Genomic DNA, 18,053 nt, shown 5'->3' on the forward strand with positions numbered 1-18,053 from the left:
TTGGGGGACCTCTGGGGCTCTTCAGTAGAGACTTGGGCTCTGCTTTTCCATCAGCAACATTTTCAAATTTTTGACCTGCATGGGTATCATTTGTTTTGGGAACTGCAGGTCTGAATCTCAAAATTCAGTGTATCTGTTCAGCAGCGCTAATCTGCACTACCAACAGAATTGACAATTTTGTTGATCACACCTATTTTTTTCTTTAATTTCAAACTTTACAGTAGGTAGAGAAGCCATCTGGCACATACAACCTGTGATTTAATTAAGCATCAATTGCTCTGAGAGAAAAAATCACAGAATAACTGAGTCTGGAAGGGACTTCCAAAACCCACTGCCCCCCCAATCAGGGACATCTAGGGCAGGTTGTTAGGGCTGTTTTGAGTCAACTTCTGGATGTCCCCAGGGATGTATCTTCCTGGTCCTATTCCACTGCTGACCTTCATTCAAATTGCAGTTGCAATTGCAGTTATTATGCAATATGTATGTTATATATATATACATATGTTATATGTAATTGCAGTCAAATTGCAGTTATATTCATTTCACAAAGAGTTTGCAGTTGCAGTGACTAAGTCTGGTAGGGAAAGAGAAAAGGTAAACTGTAAGAATGAAGTAACAGCTCATCTCTCTCACTTTTTTTTTTTTAATTAAGGTACATGGCATAACAGTAAGATGAAAAAAGAGGGGGTTTTGAGAAGTCTCTGGTTATTCTAGTCAGCATAGCCTGCCAACTTTAACAATTAATTTGTTTCTGGTTTTCTCTGAAGTGAGCTGACAACTGAGTTTCCAACACAACCCCAAGAATACACTCCCAAAATGCTGGCTAAAATTCAGGTTCATTTGACTGTGGTTTCACTTGGGCATTTTCCATCTCATCCCCTTGTTATATCTAAGACCCAAAAGGTTTGTTTTTGATGTTGCAGAAGGAATTTTTAAATAAATTGCTGACCTCTGGCATTTGAGCATCAATAACAAGACCTTTCAGGACTCATCCTCTTCAATAAGTCGATGCAAGAAATGCAAAATTGGATCGTGCATTAGTGTGAGAAAGGTCAAGGGAAAAAGAAATTATAGAAGATCGTCCATATTCTGTTAACCATCTGTTAATATTTTTTTTTTCTAAGTTTTGCCCTACTTTCAGTGCACTTCGGTCTATACTCTGTACTTTCCACGTACACTGCCTTTTGGAACCTTAAAAACAACTTGATTTTTTTTTGTGTGTGTGTCGTTTCTTAATAAAGATGGTCTCACAGGTCAGTTTTAGAAAACCATTGATTCTTTACCAAAACTTTTACTGTTCTGCCAAGGCACAGCCCCACATTTCTGAAACAATTCTCCAACATGCCCATCAAGCCATAAGCCACCACTGGTGAACAGATTGAAATCTCCTGTGCAATGCTCAACCATCTGTAATCTTTATGCAGAGGATGAAGTGCGAGGTGTAATTTATCTTGTGAACCCACAGTTGTCTTGAGAAGACAACCTCCAGAACATTCTTCCCAACTCCCATTCCCTGTTAGTAAATAGTCTGAAGGTAGAGCTGTTCTCCACAGCTTCAGTGTTGGTCTGCAGCTACATGGGGCATTTGAAAACATTTGGAGGGAGATGAGACAGCCTCAGCATTGGGAAACGTCTCTCAAGCAGGAGAAGCAACAGGGGCACTACAAGACTTGACAGGGGCATCAGAGAGAATCACAGAATCACAGAATTGTCTAGGTTGGAAGAGACCTCCAAGATCATCTAGTCCAACCTCTACCCTAACAGTAACAAGTCCTCCACTAAACCATATCACTAAGGGCTACATCTAAATGTCTTTTAAAGACCTCCAGGGATGGCGACTCAACCACCTCCCTGGGCAGCCCATTCCAATGTCTAACAACCCTTTCGGTAAAGAAGTTCTTCCTAACATCCAACCTAAACCTCCCCTGGCACAACTTTAGCCCATTCCCCCTCATCCTGTCACCAGGCACGTGGGAGAATAGACCAATCCCCACCTCGCTACAGCCTCCTTTAAGGTACCTATAGAGAGCGATAAGGTCGCCCCTGAGCCTCCTCTTCTCCAGGCTGAACAATCCCAGCTCCCTCAGCCGTTCCTCATAAGACTTGTTCTCCAGACCCCTCACCAGCTTCGTTGCCCTTCTCTGGACTCTCTCAAGCACTTCGATGTCCTTCTTGTAGCGAGGGGCCCAAAACTGAACACAGTACTCGAGGTGCGGCCTCACCAGAGCCGAGTACAGGGGCACAATCACTTCCCTAGACCTGCTGGCCACACTGCTTCTTATGCAGGCCAGGATGCTGTTGGCCTTCTTGGCCACCTTAGCACACTGCTGGCTCATATTCAGCCGACTATCAACCAGTACTCCCAGATCCTTCTCCGCCAGGCAGCTTTCCAGCCACTCATCTCCCAGCCTGTAGCGCTGCTTGGGGTTTTTACGCCCCAGATGCAGGACCCGGCACTTGGCCAAACAAGACAGCCTGTTATGTACTTCAGGGGATCAAAGGCCTTCTCTAAAAATTGATTTTGATGGGAAACCAAGTATTTAGAGAAATAGTGTTTTCAAAACTACTGCTCATGTTCTGCAGGCAACTTTGATTTCTTTATTCCCTAGTAAATCCTAGATGTTTCAGTTTTCAGCCAAAAATATGACTTGAATCTAACTTTCTAGATTTTTTTTTTTTTTTTTTTTTTTGCTGAAAAATGAATTTTCCACTGGGAAAACAAAAAGACACTTTTTTTTTTCTTCTATTAGAATTCTGTTTTATATACGAAAATCAGTACTTTTGCTTTTCAAGATAACTAGAAGCAAAACTAAAATCAACGTAAATAGGAGCAATAGAGCTTGCCTTACAAATAAGGCAGTAATACTGCAATGAAAAGCTCTTCTGATTCTGTTAAATGCAGTGGTATTCCCAGCCACCGTGCTACCACTAAAGAGCTGGATCACTTTTCTCGGTACTGCCCTTTACATTTTCCCTTAACCTTTTGACAACTGGATTATGTTGTCACTTTTCTTTTCAGAAGAAGCTATTTCATTGCTGGGTAGAATGACTACAGCTTTCCGTCCTAAAGTTTTCCATGTATAGAAAATGTATCCCTTCGATTCTGGTCTGCTTTCTCTCACTGTCTAAATATACACTGTTAATTTCTGTCTTTTTTGCTATCAGGAAATCCAGGAGACTTGAAGCCCTTCATGCAGAAAGCAGGAGCAGAATTACATGTGCAGCAAGGCACAGAGATGCTGCAGGCCAAGGCCCTTGCCTTTCCCCCTCCCACTCTACCACCACCCTTTGGTAGCTCTGCTCTCCCACCCACACCTCACACAATCCTAGAATCATGAAATGAAGGGACCTTAAAGATCATCACCTCCTAGGAAACTCTTCTCTCCCTCCCTCACCACTGAGGGGTGTGGGGAGCAGCAGGTCCCCAGTTACGTGGCCAAGGGAGTTTTTGTTTTTCTGTTGTTCAATATAGGAAATGAGTCAGAAATACAACACCTAACCACAAGCATTCAGGCAGGGCAGAAATGCGGCCCCTGAAAAGTCAGTCTGAAAAGTACCTGTGCAAAACTGATTCAGGGAAAAGGATGGGCCAGATGAACCCTTCCAGCCTTCAGTGCAAGTCTGGGATCCTCCTCCACCAAACACCAGCCAAGTGCTCCCCAGACCCCTACCCCAAAAATCTAAGCTCCTACTGCGTGTTCCAGCATCCTCAGTTTAAACACGATGCATCTCTGATCTCAGCCTGGAATTGCCTTTGTGGAAAAAGCCTGCAGGAACTGGCCTTTCTAACTGGAGAGAGTTACCTTCTCTGGCTTCCCACCTGCTGTAAAGCATTATGGGACACTTGACGGTGTTTTCTGTATTTTGTAATTGTACCATTGGAGAAAAGAGAAATGTGATGGTGAAGGGAGTCTGCAAACCCCTCACTGCTCCTGATATAGCATTCTGGAAAGGATTAAAATAAAATAAATAAAATGTTTTTCAAGTTATTATTTAAAAATACCGCAAACATAGCACAAGCAAAATATGCTGACAAAGAGCTCTTTGATGGAGAGAAAGGTCCTACACAGACACCAGGGAAAACACTGGGGGTTAACACTCCCTCTCTGACACAGCAAGAGCAGGTTATGTGCTTTGCCCAGACTGTCCTTTCAGTGCAATTCGTACCTGCACCAGCCCCGGCAGAGATGCTGCCCCAGGTCTGCTCCCTGCATGGGAACTCTTTCTCCCCAGGCTGATAATGTAAATTCATTCCAGCATCCAGACCTTCTATGGCATTTAAATTCTGCTGGGTAACTTTCACCAGTAGCTATTTTCCCTTCCCATTCCCATTCCTCACCTTGTCAGCCTGTGCTGGGAGGGTTGTGAGCTCGGGAAAGAAAACCTTTCCTTTCCCCCTGGACCCCTCCCCATGGTAATCACTGCGATTAGCGCACAAGAGAGGAGTATGAGCAGCATCCTGCTTCAGACACGTCTCAGACCCATACAACCGGCTGCTCTTCACTACCACTGGGAAGGAAAAATCCTCAGCGAGGTGATCGCCAGTGCTTGGCTTTCGGCCACAATCCCCGGGACCCCACCTTGCCCCACTTGGCCAGGACTTATTCCTCCTGGAGATGCAACTCTCCCTCCCAGCACATTACAGAAATATTATTTACAATTTTAATTCTTACTATTTATAGTTATAATTATTTCAATGATTTATAATTTCAAAAGCCCCTTCTGGTCTTTTTATTTCCATCTGCTTGGGTGCATATGGTGAGAATAAAGCATCTGCTTTGCTGGGAAGGAGAAAGACATATAGCATACAACATCCAATTTCACAGCCTTTTTGAGAAATTAAGTTGTATTTTTGGGGTAAAAGAAGGTGCTCATAATATTCCATCCTTCTGGCTGTTTTTTCTAAGCAGTTGCTCATCAAAGAGTCTCCTCCGTGTCTCTTGTTTTCTTCCCTTGTTTCTTCTAAAGGAAAGCTGCTCTCACCTCTCAGCCAGGCTGAGGATATTAAGTACATCCAAATGATAATCCTTTTTATAGGTGCAGGTGGGAGCTCAGTGCTCCAACACACTGCATTTGCTAATAGGTTTATGCTGCATGTACTGTAATCATACAAAAAAAAGGCAGGATAATAATCTTCAATGCAGTTTGTGGGATTAGTCCTGTAGCCTGGAAAAATAAATGTATTTGTACTCCTCATAATACCAACTTGACTAGATTATTCAGTTAAACCAGTACCAACCTTGTACAGCAACATTAAACTTGGACTCTGGATTATCAGGAGGAATCTGAGTAGAAATGAAAAAAATAATATCCTTAAATTTAACTGTAAGCCTGGTCGATGGATGAGTTTTAAATAACAGAAACTTTCTACTGCTACTTGAACACTGGATAAGGAAAACTACACATTTAATCATTGCAAACCCAAGGATTAATAGTTCAGAAAGTTGTTTATTCTTGGCACAACACATGGCTAGAAATCTAGTGCAATTTCATACAAATAGACAGCTTGCAGCATTTTAATAGGGTTAAATGAAATTATCTCTGAAGTAACAGTCTTTTAATATATACACAGGATCTATGAGTATGTCCAGTGAACTGCAAGATTTATATGGAGATATAAAGATACACCATGATTTAAATTAAAACCAAAACGAAACAAAACAAAAAACAAAAAAAACCTTATACCATGAAATCATAGAATTAAAGCCTCTAGGGATTCTTGCCATCTCCCACAGACTTTTGCTTTCTTTTTTGTTAAAGGCATATTTCCCCTGTCCTGTTTGTTTGAACCAAATGCCATGGTGCATTTGGTTTTATTATTTTATTGGGTACTCTGGTCCCAATTTTCTCATCATATTCTTTAAGTCTTCACTTTCCCTTTGCAGCACCTATGTTTGCAAAAGCTGGGTAGTTGAGGAGTTGTTTGGTAACTGTACTACCAGAAACCTTCAGGAAACACATAAAACAGCAGCAGCATTACTGTATTGCCCCATCTAAATTTCCAAAATGAGACGGATAAAATTCCATATATTCTACACTGTATGTTGCACTCCAAATACACATTTCTATCATTCTAGTAATTGCACCATGTTTTCCATATACTTTCATTTCAGCCCAGAAACCATCTTAAAAATCTAAGAAAATCATACAGGCATTCTAATCATCTTCACATTTTTTATTTTCCAGTAGATGACAAAATGAAAACAGATGATTCAGGGAACATATGTTTTTCCAAAACACATATTGATACTCCTCAGTAAAATGAATGTGATAATGAAAAAAAATCAGCAATAGGATACTGCAGGCAGATGAGTGGAAAGATGGGGATGTTCTTCCTCTCTGATTTCTTCCCTGTTTTCAAAACAGCAAGCCGATTGCCTGCTTCCACTCTCTTGGAATTCTTTTTCTAAACCTCTAAATCATGAAAAGGAATTGGCATATTCTTTCTGTTTCTGATAATTCAGTGGCAACATTATCAGCACCTGGTGTTTTGTTGTTCCTGAGCTCCTGATTGCTTCTTGAATCACTTCAAAATTTAATTCTACCACAAATAGCTACTGTGTCTGGAAAACATCTGTTTATTCACTTTAGCCATCTCCCTGTAGTGGGCACATAAAAGTTTTCCTCCTTGCTCTCCTGTAATTGAGTTTTTTATAATGAAAAGGTTTCCTTATTTGTTCTTTATCACACATAGATTTGGTTAATATCCTCTCCCCATGCATCGAGATCCTTATAAGATGTGGTTATTTTACTAATCTTGCTATCCTGTTTCATCTTTTCCCCAAGCTAGGAAAGCATTGCCTTTCTTCTTAAGCGGCTGGCCTCACAACTTTCCCTTTGGCTTTAGAGTATTTCTCATCCAGAGTTCAATTCTGATTCTGAAGGCTATACAGTCTTGCTATGTATTGATCACAGATGTTTTTCCTGCTATCTGTCAAACCATTCTTTTTCCTTTATTTTTGGATTTTTTTCCTACAACCTATTCTAATGCTTTCTTTACGATCTCTCCACAGGTGTCCCACCTGGTACCAATTTTCTCATAAACATCACACAATCTTTTGAAGACTCCAAGCACTTTTAACTAGTGCCCAGTATTCCTGTCCATAGTCTGCATCTCACAAAGACTGTGTATTGTGTCTGTGCCTCATGTGCTTTAATTCATTTTGCAAAGTTCTTTGTTGTAGCAAATCATATTCCTACAATAGAGTGAGCTCACTTGCAGCTAGCTCTCCTTTTTTTTCCACTATCCTAATGTCACTTCTATGTCCTGAATAAAACACTGTATTATGGTATTATGCAACCTGATTGATACCAACCTATTTCAAGGTACTCATATATGCTTTTGAATGTTCCCATGATCAAAGGATGCAATCTTCACAAGCACATCTTTGCACTTGGCAAACGGCATTGCTGTGCTGTTATTTCTGTCCTGAATGATCTCATTCTGTGCATCTGGATCCCATGCACCTTCCTTCCCATCCTGAGGATATCACTCACCCAGGGAAATACTGGCAATCGAAAACATTTTACCTTCAGTTCTTCAGAGAAGCCACCTTTTACTTTATTAGCAGTGAGCTTCATCAGAATGAGAAAAGTCTTTTCCTGGCATTGCCCTTTGAACTACAGACAGGAGTGCAGAGACAGCTGCAAACCCAGTTCCTGCTGACAGCAGGATCACCAGCAAGAAAGGTCCTGTTTCTCACTTTGCAGTTACTTCTCCATTACAAAATAGTGGCAGACTCCTAAGTTTCAGACATCTGTTTCTTAGGCCTCTTGGTCATTCACACCTGTGACAAAAACTTTAAAAGGTTCCTGGTTTATTCCTGGTTTATGTAAATTAAAGCCCCCAGATGTTCCCATGCCCCAGGTTATTTGGGACAGAAGATAATGTGGATATGTAGAGCCTCCATTTTTTCAATTTCAGTTTTTATTGCAGAAGGGTTCAACTATGTCCACAACAGCCAGTTTGCAGGAATTTGTTCCTTCATTGTCCTTCCACACGTCTGACCTGGCTAATTTAGGGAAAATCTGCTACAATACAAAGAATAAGGAATAGGAATTGATAACCAGTTATCTAAGGATTATTTCAAACATAGACCAGCATGTGCTTTTGCACAATTCTTTGTGCTATTCACTAACTGAAGAACTAATTCATTCTAACATAAATAGGTGTAAAGATGCTAAACATTCACAACTCAGCAAAATGTAAATAGGCAAACTACTAAGCTAAAAGAGGAAGGACAAGCAAATTTAAAACAAATAATAAGACAACCTGACATTTATTAAATCTATGAAAGCAAATTTAATCACAACTTCATCAGTTGGTACCACATATAAAGTTGGATTTGGTTATAAGGAGTATGAGGTACCTCAATGTACTAAGGTACCTCCCTTTGACTGAAAGAGCAATGCCCACTTAGGAAACTGAACCTAGAGCTTAGCTGTCATGAAGTTAATGTAAGTTTCCGTGCTGACTTTATTAGAAGTGTTGCTTAACACTAACAGAGTGATGATCTAAGCAAGTATCCTGCACAGTTGCCCGGAGTGGACCTTCAGCGGATCCCTCCCAAGGAAGCGCATTTCAGCGGGCCATAGCAGAGGGAGGGCGGTGATCTCTGTGCCTAAGAGCACTTGGTCCTCTTTCAGGAGTTGAGTGGCTCTGCTGATTCCTCCACATCTCCAACCAGACCCACAGAAAGACAGGCACGTGTCCTCCTCACCTGCCCCATTTTGTCTCCTGACCGTAGGATGCCATGGGGAGGGAGGCTGCACGCTGGCTGTGAGAGCTCTTCTCAGCAGCTGTGAAAACACAAGAATAAGTAAATGAAATAAAAAAATAAAGGCTCCAGGAGCCTTGAAATACCCAAAACGTCCCCGAAACCTGCCTTCATCTCAGGAAGGGGCAAGGCCAGCAGACTGATGGGTGGTGAGGGAACGGGCCGGGGGCCTTCAGCCTTCTTCTGTGGGGACACCTGGTGGTGGCCGCGGGGCTCTTCCAGCCAGCAGAGTGTGTCCACGACAGGGAGCAATTCCTGGAAAAAAAAAAAAAAAACAAACACCCAAAACACTTTGAAACAGCACTTACTACCCTCCGGAAGGCCCTTCTTATTCTTCAAACAGAAGCAGCTCATGTCGCTCAGAGGAAAGTGCTTACAAAGAGGAATACACTCTACAAACCAGCTGTGGGTCAGTTGAGCCAGTTTCCTCGCAGCAGATTTTCCTCGGTGACTTGAGCATTACGTTTAGCAAATGGGACACCCTGGGAACACAGTTTGTTTGGGAAACTGTTTAGGGTGGTTAGGCTATACAGTTTTCTTATTCCAATGCATTTGGAGGGTGACCTTTCAAGTCGAGGATTGGAAAGTGTGTGTTTAGGAAATGAAAAATTACAAGGTATTCTTCTTTTTCTCATCTAGTTAAATCATCTAAATGTGGAAATTAGAGTTTGATAATTTGTGCCAATATAGCTTTTTTAATGGACTGTACCAGAGAAGCTGAGTCTTGTGCCCCACTCCCCCAACCCCCTAGACCAGAGGATGTCCGTTACCCCACAGGATCAAAGAAGACACTGCATTTTTCTTATTATTTTGTAATACTTTGGAAAATAAATAATAATTCCTGGTAGTACTAATTTTAAAAGTGCCCCTCCCCCCCCCCCAACGTAAGTATTTCCTCTAGAAATGCTGATTCCTGAAAAAGCAGTCAGCCATATATAGGATTTACTCACTTTCCACTAAGACCCATTACATTCCTAACTTGAATAAAGCCACACTCATGAAAACTGGAAAATATTCTTTCTAATGAAAGTTGATAAACTCTAAGCCAGATACTTTTTATCTCTGATCTATAGATCCACACAAAGCCGTATTGTTAGTGGTAGGATACAGAGTTTAATTTTCAAGAACTGAGTATAAGATCAGTATTGAAACAAAGCCAATATTTTCATGGGTGTCTGTAATTAAGCATCTAATTTCTTGTTTAGTTTTCCATACATGAGTATTTAGTATCCCAACATTGGAAATAAAACAAACACAGTCTGTGTCTTTATCATGAATCAAAATACCCCAGTATCAGAAAATTAGTATTATTTGGGTTTTCTGTCTATCTCCTGAATTAAGCAAAACTGAAACATTCTGATGAATGTTTGTCCCTTCCAGGCAAACAGGCAGAAAGAGTGATTTATTCTTACAGTAGCTTGGATAAAATCCAGAATGGCAAGGTTCCAGCTTGCTCTACCAACACTCAGAAAGTCCAGCTGATTTCAATAAACACTGATATCTTAATGCTTACTTTCCATAAAGCCTCATCTGTGGCTTTTCCAATGACCAAATTATTTCAATGAACTGCAAGTTTGTTGTTTTGGGGAATAGAAATTAAAGGATTTGTAGTAATGTTGGATTTTTCCCCTCTACTAACAATAATTCTGAGGAGGAGCAAATTCTAAAAATGCCTTGCCTGACAAGTTAAGCCCAACATAACCCTGTATTATGAAACCTCAGGGTTAAAAAAACGCATGTCAACAAACACAGCCCACAAGGAGGTCACAGGTCCCCTTGTGTTTAGGTGACATTAAATCTGGGTGTAGCCCAGGCTACCTCCCAGGGGGTGCAAATTCTCTGTCTTGCTGCTCTCCTCCTTGCCCTTCCAGTCTTTACCTGTCGTTTCCATTACGACTGCAACTACTTCACCACGGGGACCCTCGCTCATCCCCTTTGCCTTTTGCCAGGGCAGAGGATTCCCAGTCCCGGGATGGGTCTCTAGGTGCTGCTATAACACCAATAATAATGAATGTTCTTACAACTATTTTTCCAGATATTAAAGGATTTTCCGGATACCAAGACTCCCTGATGTCTGTGACTCCTCTGAAAGAAATGGACAGAAATGTGACACTTATAGTCAATTGTGGTTCTGACTCTGCAGGACTGGCACCTAACCCATGCTGTATCTCACTGAAGTGACCAGCTCCCATTGCTAATACCAGGGCAATGAGGAGGGTCTGTCTGTCCCAAGACTTACAGCCCATGTTTCAGGTGACTAATGCCTTGACCCAACAGAAACATCGGATATATATGCCCCTTTTAAATTAGTGTATCAGGAATTTTGCAAGTACCCTTGAACTTAGTGTCTCAGGGAGAAAAAAGAAAAGAGTGTTATTTCCAGTAGCTTTGCATGAGTCTCTCTCCTTGGTAGTGTCAGCAAGAATGCTGAGTAGTGACCTCAGAAGACCAGAGTGTGATACACAAACCAGCCATTAAATCTTAAGTAGATGAGGTAGGCCAAATGTCTCCAGTACAGATTTCGCCCTTGCTTATAATATGCGCACCTAGCATCTCTTAGCTCTAGGGCAGTCTCAGCATTATAATAGGAAAACTGCTAATACAGCTCAGCTCTGCTGCAAGATATTTTTACCCATGACTTTGTGGTTTAAGCAGCTGCAAATTTTATATAGCATCCCTACCACATATTTATTTTTTAATGCTGACTATCTTGTGGGACTGGATTGTGCTTTACCAGTTAAGTCCAACACATTATGAGCTTGAACTTTCAGACCATGAAGTGTGCAGCTACCTTCTTTAGACAGAAAGAAAGAAAAGCAACAAATACAATGAGAGAGGGAGATGGTGTCATTCTGACTAAGCAGGGAAAAGCAGATATTCAGTTGCTAGTTATGAACTCTTACCTTGCACTGGAGCAGAAACATCTCACCTGCATTTGTAAAAGTATTTTGAGACTGATAGGGAAAAACAGCTTATACAATCTTACATTATTATCAGTATAGTTATTATTACTATTATTAATTCCAGTAACAAACCAACATTTTCTTTTCTAGTCTCACCATGTGCTGATGATGTCCCCAGTAGACTTATTGCCATATTGTTAAAAAACAAGCTTCTGGGCCCACTGTGCTTTAAAGACCGACAATCTAGCCCATCCAAATAGTGGTGTGCAAAATGATATCAAATGGTAGTTGATGTTACTCTAGGGAGACACTTGGAAAAGCATAACCACAATACCTCAAAGTGATCATGGCTAACACCTAGTTACAGCCAATGTGAATTCCACTCATATAATATGGAGCTTCTAGTTCATGTAATTGAAACAAAATCAAATTATGGAGACTGCCAGTTTAGAGGGAAAATATAATCACTGTGACCAGTGGAAATCAATGAGAACTAGATGTGTTTATTATTTCTTGCTGCTTAGGGCTGACTACTCCCCAGGTTTTGCTGGGGGTGTTAAGACTCTGGAGGTGTTAAGATGCTCAGGAGAGCAATCAATTTATAGGAATATCACTGAGGTCAAAACTCACCATAAGAATTTTTATTGCTGTGGATGGAGCACAGCACACAAAGAATGCAGCATGCCCTTAAAACAACAACAAACAACAGAATGTGCCAGGTAGGAAAACAGGCAGTTTTCTTTTAAACTACTTTGTACTAATGTGAAAAAACAGTCATATAGCCACCAGAAAATACTTATACTGTCTACTCTTCCAGGCAATTTTAGGCATTAAAGAAGCATTAAAAACTCAAGTGGAAAACTGAGAGGATTTGAGGGAAATTTTGTTGCTAGATTTCAGTTTTGTTATTATCCTTTATATTACTGGGAATGCTTAGGAGCAATAAAATTGACCTACAGGAACAATTTAGTATTCAGTATATGCTCCTATCTTGTCTCTGCAGAGGGCTAGCTCCTTTCTGAGGAGAACAGAATTCTCATGTCAATAATTACCAAATAATCCACACACAATTTTTTCCTAGCTTCTCCACCCCATCATATATTCACCTGTTCAGAGATACAGCATGAAATGTACAGCATTCACAGAATTTTCAAAATTGTTTCAATGCAACCTAAAACACAACAGCTTCCTGAAATTTCCAGTTCCAGTTCAGATTAGACTTAGTCCCTGTCTTTGCTAATACCTTTCAACAACAACTGCTAGTGGTTTAAAAATATTATGCCCATTTCTATAACTGTGAATCTTATATATTCTGTTTTGCTTGAATGGTTTCTCACTCCTGTGTTGAACAAGGCAGGAGATGACCCTTCCTTTCGTTCTCCCTGAGCTGCGGCCAGACATGGAGGCACCTGAGCCCTCCCTGGGGCAAGGCCAGAGAGCAGGCCAGGTTTCACCCTGTGCTCCCACCAAATTGTAGACTTCCACGTTACTGGAAGATGGGACATCCATAGTAAGCACAGCCCAAAATCTGGCTGCCTCAAAGGCTTGATTGCCCAGCACTAGGTGAAATCTGCACACAGCTGCCCGCTCTACTCTGCATTGGTGCGGCCTCACCTCAAGTACTGTGTACAGTTCTGGGCACCATAGTACAAAAAGAACATGAAACTGAGGGAGAGTGTCCGGAGAAGGGCTACAAAGATGGTGAAGGGCCTAGAGGGGAATACCTATGAGGAGCGGCTGAGGTCACTGGGCCTCTTGAGCCTGGAAAAGAGGAGGCTGAGGGGAGACCTCATTGCAGTCTACAGCTTCCTCACGAGGGGGAGTGGAGGGGCAGGCGCCGATCTATTCTCTTCAGTCACCAGTGATAGGACCCGGGGGAATGGTGTCAAGCTGAGGCAGGGGAGGTTTAGGCTAGACACCAAGAAGAGGTTCTTCACTGAAGGGTGGGTCGCACACTGGAACAGGCTCCCCAGGGAAGTAGTCATTGCACTAAACCTGTTGGAGTTTAAGAAGCATTTGGACTGTGCACTTAGTCACATGGTCTGAATTTTTTGGTAGACCCGTGTGGTGCCAGGAGTTGGACTCAATGATCCTTGTGGGTCCCTTCCAACTCGGGATATTCTATGATTCTATGATTCTGTGGTAACTTCTGTTTGATGTTGGCCATGTGTTGTCACCAGGAGCACAGGCGGGGCATGGAGTGGTGACCCAGTGCCCAGCCAAAGGACAGCAGGGGCCTGTGCTGCCTCTCCCAACACACCTCTGAGTTCAGCAACCTCTGGCTCTCACCTATGGAGGGTGACTCCTGCTTGGAGCTGGCAGCACCCACATGCTGAGTGTGAGCCTGGCTCATCTGATGGCCAGCCTAGAGGTGGTGCTCCCCTGTGCCGCTGAACATTTACATCTCCCAGCTCAGAAGCTCCTTTATTTCTTTGACCTCTTTCATGAAAATGTCATCTTTCCTGCCTAGGGGCTCATTGGTTCTTGCTGCTTCCTCTGCTTTCAATGAGGTTATAATCCTGGAAGCGTGAAATCCTCCTCAGCTGTGAGCTGTGAGGAAGTCCTCAAGGAAACCAGAAAAGTGCTTTAGAGGGAATGCAGGAGATAAATGTAAAAGGCGTTAGTGTGACAAACAGTGGTTTGGGTTTTAATAACTATTGATTTATTTTTTATTCCCTGTGACTGAAGATGACTCACTGCTGTTTCTCATTTTTAATTAATAGAAGAATATATAATCATAACATTTATTCTCTCTGTGAGTAGTCCTGATTATAAGCAGCTACAGAAGAAAAGGCAACAAATCAGACCTGTTCGATCCCGTTCATGAGTCTGAAATGCGAGTTTGTCCAGAGTCCATAAGAGGCTTTCGTCCCACTTGTGACTCTAAGTGGTCATGTTTGGTCAGCTCATGGACACTGGAGAAAATACCCAAAAGCTGATAGAACTCCCTTTCTTCACTGACTCCAAAAGCTTCAATCATCCCCCAAACTGGTGTTAATTATGCTGTTCAGATAAGGGGCAGGCTCATGAGAGCTGTTCTCTGAAGGTAACCAGTACAGCACCAATAAGAAACGCTTTTATAACCATTAGGAGAACTCAGAACTGCTGTAAAAAGTTTCCCTCTGCTGCTTGGTGACGAGCAGGACTTGCCATGCTCACAAAGGTGTCCTTGCATGCACACCTACATTTCTGAAAGCTGCAGCAATCAGCAACAAGATCAACTAGTATTTTGGAAGGAGAGACTCATAAGAGGCATTGTCCTGAGGTCTGAGCCATGCTCAAAGCTGTGTGTGTTCATGCAATGACTAGACTATCTTTGAACTCTCTCCCTTTGGCTCTTAGGTCTGTTTGCAAAACTGAAGTATGGAGTAGCTAGCAAGTCGGAGGTGGAACATGCACAAGCGTTGATCAAAAAAAACAAAGAGTGAAGCCACTCATCTGGTGAGCCAGATAACTTCATCCCCTCACTTATTCATGGTAGTGAAGATTATTTATCTGGATTTGTTACCCAGCACTTTTCCTGGTGTATTAAATTGTTTATCAATTAAGTGATAATAGAATTTTGTACTGTTGTGTACATAAAGCAGCACCAGGATGCTGAATTGGTCACTGTTGGACTTCTAATCCTTGATTTTCCCCATGGATTTAATTTTTCATAAATATTAATACTTCAGCAGTCTACTGAGAATCATTGTGGCAGAGAAAGGCAACAGGGAACAGACCCTTTGCTCTGAAATTGTTGGGGAAACACCAAGCACAAGTGCTGATACCTTCCATCTGCTAAGGCCATAGTGGCTTTGAATTAGTCGAGGGAGGAGACCATGTATTTCTTGGATGAGAAGAATATGTTAAGTAGAAATCTCATCTGATGACAGATCTGTCCTATTGGGGTCATGTTGATGAATCTGCTCTCTTTTGTTTCCCATTTTTTTGTTTGTTTTTGTTTTCATTTGGTTTTGTTTTGTTGTTTTGTTTTGTTTTTAGCAGATTACCTGAGGCTCTGACATTCTGTCTTTTCTCCATACAGCATCCTGTTTCCTGGAACAACCGAGCTCAGTTACAACCTCAGTTGCATCTGTGCATCCCAGTGGTTTTCAGCTAACTCTGTGACTCCTGCTTACCCAGATAAGGGGAAGCAAATGGAGACTCTGCAACCTCAGAAGAAGTGCTGCAGTGGTGGAGAGGGTTCACCTTACTGCCTGCAGTGCAGAGAGCCTCTACAGAGGCACTGACTGTGACACAGGACTTTACTGTGTCCCAGTGAGGAAAAGGTGTTTTTATGAGAAGAAGTAAAAACACTTGTAACAACCACAACACTATTTAATGGTGTCGTTTTCCAGGGCAAAAGTCACACTCCACACTTGCAATGTGATGTATCTTATATGTCTTATAACTTAACCTGCTACTGCAGGTTCATGTTCTGGTCCCCATTGACAATAAAGCAATATAGCTGATCGGGGATAGTAGAAACACTCAAAACTATGGATATTAAATTCTTATACACCAAAGAAAGCCTTACTCTTGACAGGGCATGGAAGAAGAGAGAGCAAAAGGGTGCAGAAGACTCACAGTTCCAGCCCTATCTCTTCACTTAAAGGAAGAGATGATGCATAGTAGGTAAGGAAAGGAGCAACTGAGAAGTGAAGAGGGTGGATTTCCCTGGAAATGCTATGGAAAATGTTGGTTTAATGTAATTCCTGTATTTTTTGACATTGTCTTGAAAGGATCACAGTGGACTGAATGCAGTATTGGTGAGCTTGGTCAGATGATCTGCTGTACATAGAGAAGGAGCAAGCTCCAGCACCAGTACTGCTGGCGGGAGACAATGCAGGGGCTCTCCCCACCCCCAGCCCACCTCCCGCTGTGGGATTTTACACAGAAGGAGATGACCAAGGCCTTGTGGCTTTTCCTGTTGGAGCATGAACATCCTCCAGGAAAGGAAGTGGTTGGTTTGTCTAGACAAATCTCATGCGGACAGAACCCATGAGGTTCAGGCTTTTAACCCTTCGAGAATGTTTTGTCAAACACCAAGTTACAAAGTTTTATTAGAGAAAAGACTGGGGACTTTTGGCTGGTTTTGATTCACGTAATAGAGCAAACTTTTCTGACCGTTTTTTAAAGCACCAGTGCTTTACTAGGTTGCATTTACTCATTCAGCAAAGATTATTACAATAATGTTTTCTCTGATTATGCTCTTTTTTCATGATTATTAAAACAGAAGGCTTTAAACAGTCTCTGTGCATTTAACTCCTTTCCTTTCCTGCACTCTACACCTTTCAGCATTGTGCCCTTTGAGGAGATTCCATCACAGCACTGCCCTTCATTAAGCTTCTGGAACAGCTGTGTGAATCTTCTTTTCCTCTCCTTAAATTTCTGTTCATTATGGATAGTAGCAACACCTGTGGCCATAGATTTCAAAGCATTTTCTATTTGAAACATCTGTTATTTGCATATATATAAATATATGCATATGTATGTGCATATATATATTCTTCATGAGTCTGTAAGAACACAAAATTCAATTTGCTTTTCTGCTGTAATCAAGAGACCTGCAGCATCAGTGTTTCTATTGACACCTAGTTACTGGTAATAGTTGAGAAAATGTCTGCTTTTATAAGAGAATGAGGGATTTTTCCTGCATTTTGTAACTCTAGAAATACTCAAAACATTAATGCAATGTAACAAAGGCTGAGAGAAAAATCCATAAGGTCATTTAAAAAATAGACCCCTAGACATTTTTCAGAAAACTAGAATAGATTTTTTTTTTCTAATCTTCCAATCTTCGATACTCTGCTTTAGTGTTTCAGTGTTTTTTATAACAAAGCTAGGCTAATATCACAACACGTATAAGTTATTAAAGCTGAGAATGAATGTGCTTTGTGTTCAGGCAGACTTCCTTTGGCATGAAGAGAACGTTTTTATCAGATCCGTGACTCCAAAGCAGCACTGGTTAGCCTTTTTCGTGGACTTGTATTCCACACCAACGTATCTGCATTGCATGAGCTGAGAGAAAAAAGGCATTGCTCAGCAGCTACCACTTTGACACTGGCATCGGAATGATGAGACCAGCTGAGAACTGTACCTGTATCTTGGAGGATAAACCCAAAGTTCCCAAAAGTCTAGGAGACCCTTGATATCAAGAATGTGTCTGAAAAGGGCCGTCAGTGCTGTGCTCTGCCAGGACAGAGCTGCTGATGGAAAATTCCTGTTGAATCGGTTGCAGAAATCTCTTTTTCTTCAAAGAATCTGTGTTTTGACATACCCCAGCTGTGGATGAGTCAGGAAATCCCAGGCCAAAAAAAAAAAAAAAAGGCTTTCTAATTCTCTTTTTTTTTTTTTTTTTTGTTTCCTGATTCCTCAGAAAAATAGGGTT

At 41.6% G+C, this 18,053-nt stretch overlaps 1 long non-coding RNA gene across 1 annotated transcript; it reads left to right on the forward strand.

Annotated features, from left to right (window-relative positions):
- The first annotated feature begins 13,410 nt into the window (after positions 1 to 13,410).
- LOC106039649 (uncharacterized) lies at positions 13,411 to 16,650 on the forward strand. Its single transcript, XR_001209433.3, has 3 exons — positions 13,411 to 14,051; positions 15,023 to 15,121; positions 15,708 to 16,650. It is a non-coding gene; the product is annotated as an uncharacterized lncRNA (long non-coding RNA).
- Positions 16,651 to 18,053: the final 1,403 nt, after the last annotated feature.

Source organism: Anser cygnoides, chromosome 2 (assembly GCF_040182565.1).
Source record: "Anser cygnoides isolate HZ-2024a breed goose chromosome 2, Taihu_goose_T2T_genome, whole genome shotgun sequence".
In the NCBI taxonomy this organism is placed as follows: domain Eukaryota; kingdom Metazoa; phylum Chordata; class Aves; order Anseriformes; family Anatidae; genus Anser; species Anser cygnoides.